Source organism: Rattus rattus, chromosome 2, assembly GCF_011064425.1.
Source record: "Rattus rattus isolate New Zealand chromosome 2, Rrattus_CSIRO_v1, whole genome shotgun sequence".
In the NCBI taxonomy this organism is placed as follows: domain Eukaryota; kingdom Metazoa; phylum Chordata; class Mammalia; order Rodentia; family Muridae; genus Rattus; species Rattus rattus.
In genome coordinates this window covers 111126349-111135843 of record NC_046155.1, presented here as the reverse complement: position 1 = coordinate 111135843, position 9495 = coordinate 111126349, and positions in this window count along the sequence as shown.

Genomic DNA, 9495 nt, shown 5'->3' with positions numbered 1-9495 from the left:
GTCACTGCCCTGGGAGGAACACATGCTGCTAAGAGCAACTAAAAGTCTCTAATAGACACTGAAAATTTGATTAAACAAGACATTTCCCCCCAGCAAACTGCAGCAAAGATTGTATGTCGGGGCACACAGGAAGACCGTCTTGTTAGAAGGACCCCTTATTGTGTGTGAGATTTCACGTACGTCTGTTCGAAACAGTGTTCTGTCTTAAAAACATTATTTTACTCTCGATTTCCTGGGTCACTTTAAGTCGATCCACTTAACCATTGAAGCTTCATCTGCAAAATAGATGGGCATAGACCATACAGTTTCCAAAGGCCCCATCGGTTCTAAAATAAGCACAGAGACAATATGTAATTACATATTGTATTATAATGGCAGTAAGTTACACCCCTGCTATTTCTGAAGAAGACTTAAAAAGCTCCCATGCCTCACATCTGGCTTCCATCAGAGACTCTGGTGTGTGAGCGCTCGTCCAGTGGACTGTCCAGGGGAGCATATCCGGGAAGAAACTCACAGTTGACAAACAGAAAGCTGGAGCGAGGACGTGAGACACCCCGGCCCCTTGCCCTTTCCGGTCTTCAGACCAGATTTATCTCTTCCCTCTGAACCATCTCATTTGTTTACTTATCTTGTCAAATTTTTCTCAACGCATGGTTTTTGGCCCCAGGTTCATCAGTTTGGCAAGATACTGAGACTAGATTAGAAAAGACCTTCGAGAAGCTTCCAGCCTGGTCCTGGCGTGAGCTCGCATCTTCTTCCCCACTGCTTGCTTCAGTGCCTTCTAACACAGCCAGGCTGGTCACTCTGGGACATTTTCTCATATTTTTTACTGTTTCTATATTTTTCCTTCTCTTCCTTTCTAAAAATTATTTAAATATTTATTTTATTTTAAGATTCTCTGTCTCCCTCTCCCCTTCTCTCACTCTCTCCTCTCTCCCCTCTCTCCCTCCCTCCCCTCCTCTCCTGTCTCCTCTCCCCTCCCCCCCTGTCTCCTCTCTCTCTCCTCTCTCCCTCTCCCCCCTCTCCCCTCTCTCTCTCCCTCCCTCTCCCCCTCCCCCCCCCCCCATGTGTATGTGTGTTCCTGTGTCCATTGAGGCCTGGATAAGGTATTGGACTCACTGGAGCTTGAGTTACAGGCAGTTGTGACTGATATGGGTGCTGGTAACTGAACTCTGGTCCTCTGGAAAAGCTAGTGCTCCTGACTACTGCCTCCCCCCTCCCCCACATTCAGCCCCCACATTCAGCCCTTTCCATCAACGTGTAGAATCTAAACTTGGTTCTTCTGTGTGTGCAGTAACCCACTAAGTCATCTACAGTTCTCGAGACAGGAGGATTTCTATCTTGTTGTTTTTATATTTCCTTTTAGAACATAGCCCACAAAGTTTGACAGGTTTAGAAAAAGCTTAGCCCCACATTCTTTTCTCCTTTTACTTCTGGTTATCCGCAAGGTAACCCCGGCTATGAAACAGTGATTCTACACATTAAAACATCCTATTATAACTAAATGACAAATCAGGTATTAGACCAAACAGTGTCCTGTGAGTGGCATGCTTGAGCCCAGAATTCACTGGGTCACTCAGCTTTGAGACTGTATTGTCTTTGCTTCCCACAGCCAAGGATCGGCTGGCTCTGGCTAGCGACATATCATGATGGCTAAGGTCATTCTGGAGCTCAGCTCACTCTGCAGGGAGGCCTCTCTCATGATCCACAGACAAACCAGTGAGCAAACACGAACTCGTAGAGAACATTTGGTATCAGCTCCACAGGACGAGGCTCAGCTGTAGTCATTTCTTTGGGTCAAATTCAAATTCAAATCCACTTCTGAACTATTTCCAAAGCCATTTCTTACATCTGTGCACATTCACTTCTTTGGTTTGTGTTCATGGATCTAGGCCAAATTGCAGTTTACCCAACACTGTGATTCATTTATTTGTTTCCTATACACTGTTTGACTTTTCCCATATTTGGCCTTGGCTGAGGACTCCTAGCATATGGTATACATGCTAGGCAATCAGACTTCTTAGTAGTTTTGATCTTACTGTAAAAAAAAAAATCAGATTGAAGGTCAGTTCTAATAATAAACTAGACTAGTCATTTCTTTTCTGTGAGCATTAACTTTAATTTACTTCTCTTTAGCGAGTTCCACAGCATTAATGTTGAGGCGAAATTCAGGTCAAGTAGCACATCATTAGCAGTACTTAGTTCATGAAGAAGATTCATACAAAGTAGCACAAACCCAAAGAAATGGTCTTAGAGAAATGAGGACAGACAGGGCCCGAGCAATTAAAGTCTGAGATGTCTCCTCTCTGTTCTCTGAAAGAACATCTTTCTTAGGACGAACTCAAGACTTATGACTTGTACTCTGTGACAAGATTTCCTGGAATGGTGCAACACACACACACACACACACACACACACACACACACACACACAGGCAGGCAGGCACAAACACACACTACTCAAGTTAGGGAATCCCACAGTAGACCAAAGCACAGATATCACCAAAATCCAACTTCCAGTGAGTGTTTTGGGGGTTGCTTACAGGAATGTGAGTGAGGGGTTACTTATGGGAGCAGAAATAGGACACCCGCGTCACCAAAGACCACCCGAGCATGAGTGACAGCGTACAAAAATTGGGGACCTGGAGCACAGCTTACAGGCAGCTCAACAGGGTGAAGCCTGCTCCTTCCAAGTGGGATCCGTCGATCTAGCCTCTTCCAGGTAGCTCTATCATTTTGGCTTCTTACCATCAGTTGGGCTTGTCACAGTTTTCTTCGTAGCTTGACCTATCTGAAAGTGACTCTCAGTAGTCTTTCATGCTTTCTTTGGGAGGGAGGGGGCTAATGAATCTGGTCAGTTTTAGAGACTTCCTGAAGCTATTTTGAGTTGTTTACCTTCTGTCTGTTTCCCCTGGAAGATGGAGCTCTGTTCAGTCTTGGAGAAAACTGCTACACAACACCAGGCTGAGCAAGCACAGGTCTTTCCTAGAGGGCAGCAGCAGAGCTCTGAGCTACTGGCTCTCCAATGGTCCCTTCTGTGTGGCAGACTTACCTCTAAACTAACATTCTTTTGATAAGCGCTTGCTCCAAAGGCTTCTGTCCACTCTTACTAATCCACTCATTCTTCAAATACTAACTAATTCATGTCACCACATGTAGGAACTTGAGAAGAAAAATGAGTAGGCCACAGAGATTTTTGTGTGATGGAAGGAGCTAAATAGACAGATGGTCAAAACTCCACGTAGGACAAGTATCATGACAGAGCTTTATTAATGAGGCTGCTAAAAGGTAGGTGGCAACAGAGAAGGTAACGTCACAGAGAACCATAAAGAGAGAGTGTGCTAAGGGGGAAAATGGTGACAGTGTGCGCCTCACTAAAAACAAACAGAAGAAAAACAATGTTGAATGCAGATCCTCTCATAGGACAAACATCTTAAACTATGTGGTTGGTAGTCACAATGTAACATGGCATTCCGCTTCATTGTATAAAAGCCATTCAGAAACTGAGCCCACAAGCTAATATGTGACAGAGAGATAAATGACAATGAACTGGGAACCTGGGGCACTGCCCAGGAGGAGCTGGCATGATTGTCACCGTTGGGGGATCCTTGAGATCAGAAATGGGGTACCTTGAAGCAGAAACTAACAGAGGAGATGGAAAATGGCAGGCCAACGCCAGCTACTTGGTAATTTAGGGGCGAGAAGACCTGGATTTTAGTGTCATAAGCCAGAGGAAAGTCGTACTTTAGCCTGGTGTAGTTATAGAAACAGACAGGGCATGAATCCAGCGTTAGGAGTGTGAAGATGGCTGGGCTGAATTCTAATCACTCCCATCTGCACTGCAAACCCAGAGAGCGGATAGTGTTTGTTTAGTTTAGGGTTCCTCTACACCCTCTTTGACATTCAGAGTTTAGCACAGGGCTCTCTACTTCAGGTGGCTCCGACTGTCTCATTTCCCTGTTCCAAGCTCCTGTAGTAGTAGGCCCACCCCCTTGTTGGATTAGCACTCACAGCACCAGGCCTGGACCAACTGTTTCATAGCGGAACTTTGTCATGAATCCTTAGTCAGAGTTGTTTTCCATGTCCCATGAATCAGCCAGAGACTAGACAAGAGCCCTGTCAATATGCCCCATGGGTGAGTACAGACCTCAGGAAGTGCAGAGAAAGTGCTGAGTGTTCTTTAAAGCAGTGGCAAACCATGGGTTTGGGAGAGTCTTGGGCTAACTCAAGCCTAACTGACCCTTTGTGGCTTTATCTTCCTGCTCATACATCACTGCTGCTCTACACCACTTTTACACAATTGGCAGGCTTCAGAGATGTACACAAAGGAGCAAGTTAGCCAAGCTCAGTCTGAGAGCCAGGTCTAGCCATCTTCTAGATTACTCTCTGGCTTCCCAATTAACTAATTTAGATGGGTTGTTTATCTCCACAGGTTCAAGGCTCCTGGTCTCCAGTCTTTTTGTTTTATACCTGTCCTATACTCAGCTATTTTTTTGAGAAAAAAAATATCCTGTACATGGTGTCATATAACTGGTAATCTCAGCACTTGGGAGGGAGGCTGAAACAGGTGGATTGCCAAGACTTAGAGACCAGCCTGGGCACATACATGTGTGCAACACACACATGCACACACATGCTCACGTGCACACACATGCTCACAGGCACAGCAAATCTCTGTCTCAAAACAAAAACACATGCGAGCACGCAAGCACGTACGCACACACATCAATCATGCTGTGGTTTTGTTTGTCTGCCCAGCCCCCTTGTTGCCTCCAGAGCAAAGCCTGACTCGTGAGCAGGCAGGCTAGGTCCTCTGGGAACATGTTTGGCTGATCAGACGCCATTGAGTTAGTGATATGCAGCTGCTCCACGCCCCTCCTCCCACCACGAGCTTTCATTCTTCTGTGCGTTTCTTCATGCTCTTAAAGGTATCGCCACAATTTCCCACATCCACTCCAGCTGGTGAATTCCTGCTTGGTCGTCCTTTAAAACCTAATTGTCAGGATCCGAAGGTTGCTTCTTCAGCAAGGCCTCCCCTGACTCCTTCAGATGTCTAAGTACCAGCTCCACTCTTCTGCTGGAGCATCTCCACTTGATTTACCACTCATATCCCTGATGGAAAATATTTGCTTACACATCCGTCTATGCCACTTGCAAAGGCAGGAGTTCCTCTAGTCCAAAGGCCATTCTTTTTCAATAGGTTAGCACTTCAGAGGGTCTCCGATGGTTGTTGGAAACAAGTCAAATGAATTAAATTGAATTCTACATGTTCTGTCCTCCGACTGCGACTGTTATTCACCTCCCTCCAAACAAAATGTAATAATAAAATGACTAACTGAACACTGCCCTTGACATTTGGTAATGTCATGTGGTTTTTTGTTTGTTCGTTTGTTTTGTTTGTTTTTGTTTTTTTCTCTGACTTGCAAACCAGGCATTCCTATCACTGTTTCTTTACAGATAAGAGAATTAGGGCTGGATGTAGGAATTTTTTTATCCTTTTAAAAAATTTTATGTTTAGATTTATTTTATTTTATACAAATGAGTATTTGACTGTCACATATGTATGTGCAGCATGGGTGGGCCTGGTGCCAGTGAAGGCCAGAAGAGGGCGTTGGACCCTCAGGTCTGGAGTTACAGATGATGTTGAGACACCATGTGGGCACTGCGAATCAACCTGGGTCCTCTGTAAGAACAGCAAGTGCTGCAAACCAGGGAGCCATCTTTCCTGCTCTAGTAGTATCTTTCCTAAGCATAGTAGGTGGAAGAGCAGTATTTCAGTGGAAGCTTCTCAAACATTCAAGTCAATAACCTTCCATAATTCCTGGACCCACCAGGTTCTTACCTGATTAGCTTCTGCAAACTACATCGAGTTGGACTATGAAACTCAGGATTGTCTTTGGCCTGACCACCTCGACTGCTCACTTGTGAAATCTTGGGCAACTCAGTCTAAATATATTGATTGGTACACACGAAGCAAAGCCCAGATCATCTTGCTGGCGGGAAGCTGCATCTTCTAGCCCGAGAGTCATCACTCTATTTCTGGGGATCAGCCATAGAGCCCTCTCACAGTTAGTTCATGGGTTTGTCCTGCTATCCAGGCAACAACAGTCTGTTCCATGGCTCACTGGAGAATGTGAAACTGTTGGCTGCTGGAATGTTTTTCTAGTTACTGAGTCCTCAGGGTGAAAGGTCTCTCAGAGAGATGAGAACAGGCCAAATTTACCCAACTCTACATGGCGTCAGGCAGCCCTGAGCCACATTCCATTATGGCCCACAGAGCAGCTGAGGCTTACCCCATGTCTGACGTCTCTGAATACCAGCCATCCAAGGGCAGAGGTCTCCAGCCCCGCTGTGCAGCTGTAGGACGGAACTCTCTTATGGCATATCTCCTTCCGGGCTGGAGACTGTGGAGGACCTTAACGAGTTTCCATGTCTCATGTTGTCTGCACCTGCTGCTGGGCTTTCAGCTTACAGAGGCTCCCAAAAGGGTGTGTGCTCTTGTCCTGAAAGGTGGTACACAGGAGACAGACAGAAGGGGAAAAGAATGGGTATATCCTTGTCAACACCTACTATGTGATAGCCATTTTAAATATGCCTTCTCAGGCTGGGGTAAAACCAATTAGTAAATGATAGCCTAGAAAACAACAACAAATTCCTCCCTGTCTCCCCCAACCACAAAGTCAGGCATGGTGGCACAGATTTATAATCTCAGAGCTGGACAAGAAGAGATAGGACGATCCCTGAGGCTATTGGGCCAGGGAGTTCAGTAGCGAGTTCCAGACCAGTGAGAGACTATCTCAAAAGCATCAAGCAGGGGACAAGAGAGATGGTTCAATGGTTAAGATGCTTGCTGCTCTTGAAAAGAACCACAGCTCAACACTCCACACCCATACTGGGCAGCTCACAATTTCCTGTAAGTCCGGGTCCAGGAATCCTATGCTCTCTTCTGGCCTCTGTGTGTACACACCTCAACATGTATGTACACTTTTGTACCTGGACACACACACACACACACACACACACACACACACACACACACACATCAGCCAGGCAGTGGTGCTGCACGTCTTTAATCTCAGCACTTAGAGACAAAGGCATGTGGGTCTCTGTGAGTTCAAGGCCATCCTGGACTACAGGGTTCCAGGATATCCAGGTTTACACAGAAAGACCTTGTCTCGATAAAACAAAAGAACAAACCAACATCTTTTCATTCGATCACCATAATAATCATTCTCATTTTAAAGTTATGAAAACTGAAGCAGGCACCAGGCACAGCAGTGTATCTATTTTCATCAACCAATACAAGAGTCCAAAGCATTGAGCTTGGCCCCAAGCATCAGGGACAGGAACCTCGCTTAGAGATGAGATGGGACATGGTCTTACAGCTATGGTCTGAGACTGGGGCATTTGTCCCACACGCTACTACTGAAATCAGGAACTACACTTGGAGCCGAAGCATATAATGCTGGGAAAAGGAAGCAGTTTGGGGGACTGGAGAGATGGCTCAGAGGTTAAGAACACTGTTTTCTCTTCCAGAGAACCCAGGTTTGATTCTCAGCACACACACAACAGCTAACGACTGCCTAGAACTCCAGCAGCAGGGGACCCACTACCTTCTGGCCTCTTGGGGCACCAGGTATGCACATGATACACAGACATAAATGCAGGCAAAATAGGAAGTTTCACCAGCATGGCTGCTTAAACACGATGGGAACAAGGATAACACAAACAGAAACAACAGGGAGGGGAAAAGCTCATGAGACCTGAACAGTAGACAGAGCACAACAGGCAAGGAATGCTGACACCAAGAGAAACATTCTTCTCCAGGGAAGAGCACGCTAGCTCGTTATCTAATGCCAAAGATCATATACATACAAGTACCAGCATACAGACCAAGCATGTTGTATTTATGAATTCAGAAATATATACATATCAAAAATTAAAGAAAAAGAGGTCATGAGTTTGAAAAGAGTAAGGCATGGAGGAGAGGGAAGATACATGGGATGTTAGAAAGGAGGGAAGGGAAGACAGAAATTAGATATTTGTAGTATAATCTCAGAAAATAAAATTATTATTTAAAACAAACAAAAACCCACCCATATACATTAAATAAGTAAAAAAAAATACCCTTGAACTAAGACTTTGAATATATTTAATTCTACAGCTTATTGTATAGATGTGAGATCCTGTCTTGGTTTTCTTATCCACAAAAGAAAAAAAAATTGATCTATTCAAAATTTTCATAGGCATTAAGTGAGATTTTTGAATGTTTAAAAACTGGTCAACTCACAAATGAGCCACATCCCCTGACCCCCAAGACTTATTTAACTATGTATTTGGTGCTTTGTCTGCACGTATATCTGCACACCAGAAGAGGGCAGAAGACCCCGTTATAGATGGTTATCAGCCACCATGTGAGTGGTGGGAATTGAACTCAGGACTCTTGGAAGGGCAGCTCATGCTCCTATCCATTCAACTCTCTAGCTCCATAAATGAGCCAACTCTTGCCCAGCATCTCTTCCGTGGAGCTCTGCTCATGGCTGGGTAACACTGATCTCTTAGTTGTTCTCTAAGCTAAGTGCAGAGCAGTTGATTAGCAAAAGGAGCATAGAGTAGGAATCGGGCGACTTGGGTTTGAATCTTGATTTTATTAGTTGCCAACAGTGAGACCTGTAAGCAAGGTGATATGTCTCAGTGGCCCTGTCTGTGACTACTTGCCTCTTAGGGTGGCCTGAGGAGTAGACAGAGCGTAGAAACGGGAATGTTTTCTCAATCCTAATGCTCTGCACTAGGGAGAGTTATTTATCCAACAACATATTGTGGCTACTTGCTGCGGATCAGTCAGGCTTGTGCCAGGTGGTTAGGGCACAAAGGCAATGGTAAGATGATCTCCCTTAAGCTCATAGTGTGATGAGATAAACAAGCAAATGGGTAATTACACCATGTGGGAGTGCCCTATGGGAGGAACGAGATATCTAAAGTACAAAGAGCAGACAGTGTGTTACTTATGTATTGTTGCAAAACAAATCACCACCAAAACTTTGCAGCATAAAAAAATCTTACATCATTTATGAATATGAGGATTCTGAGAATGAACAGGTTGGATAGTTATGGCTCATGATCTGTCCAATATGTGAAGCCACTTCCTCTACAAACTAGACTTCGGGATTGGAGGGATGGCTCAGTGGTTAGGAGCACTGGCTACTCTTCCACAGGACCTGGGTTCAATTCTCAGCATCTATATGGCGGTTCACAATTGTCTGTAATTCCAGTTCTAGAAAATCTGATATCTTCTTCTGTCCTCCATGGGCACTGCATCCATGTGATGTACAGACATACCTGCAGGCAAAATACACAGACAGATAAAATAAAAACAATAAAATCTCAAAAACCAACTAAACTAAACTAGGCACAGAAAAATGTATTTGCAACTTCACTCTAGTGGCTTCTATAGGAGGCTTCTGTTAGTCTCCACGCGGGCTTCATTAATAATTTT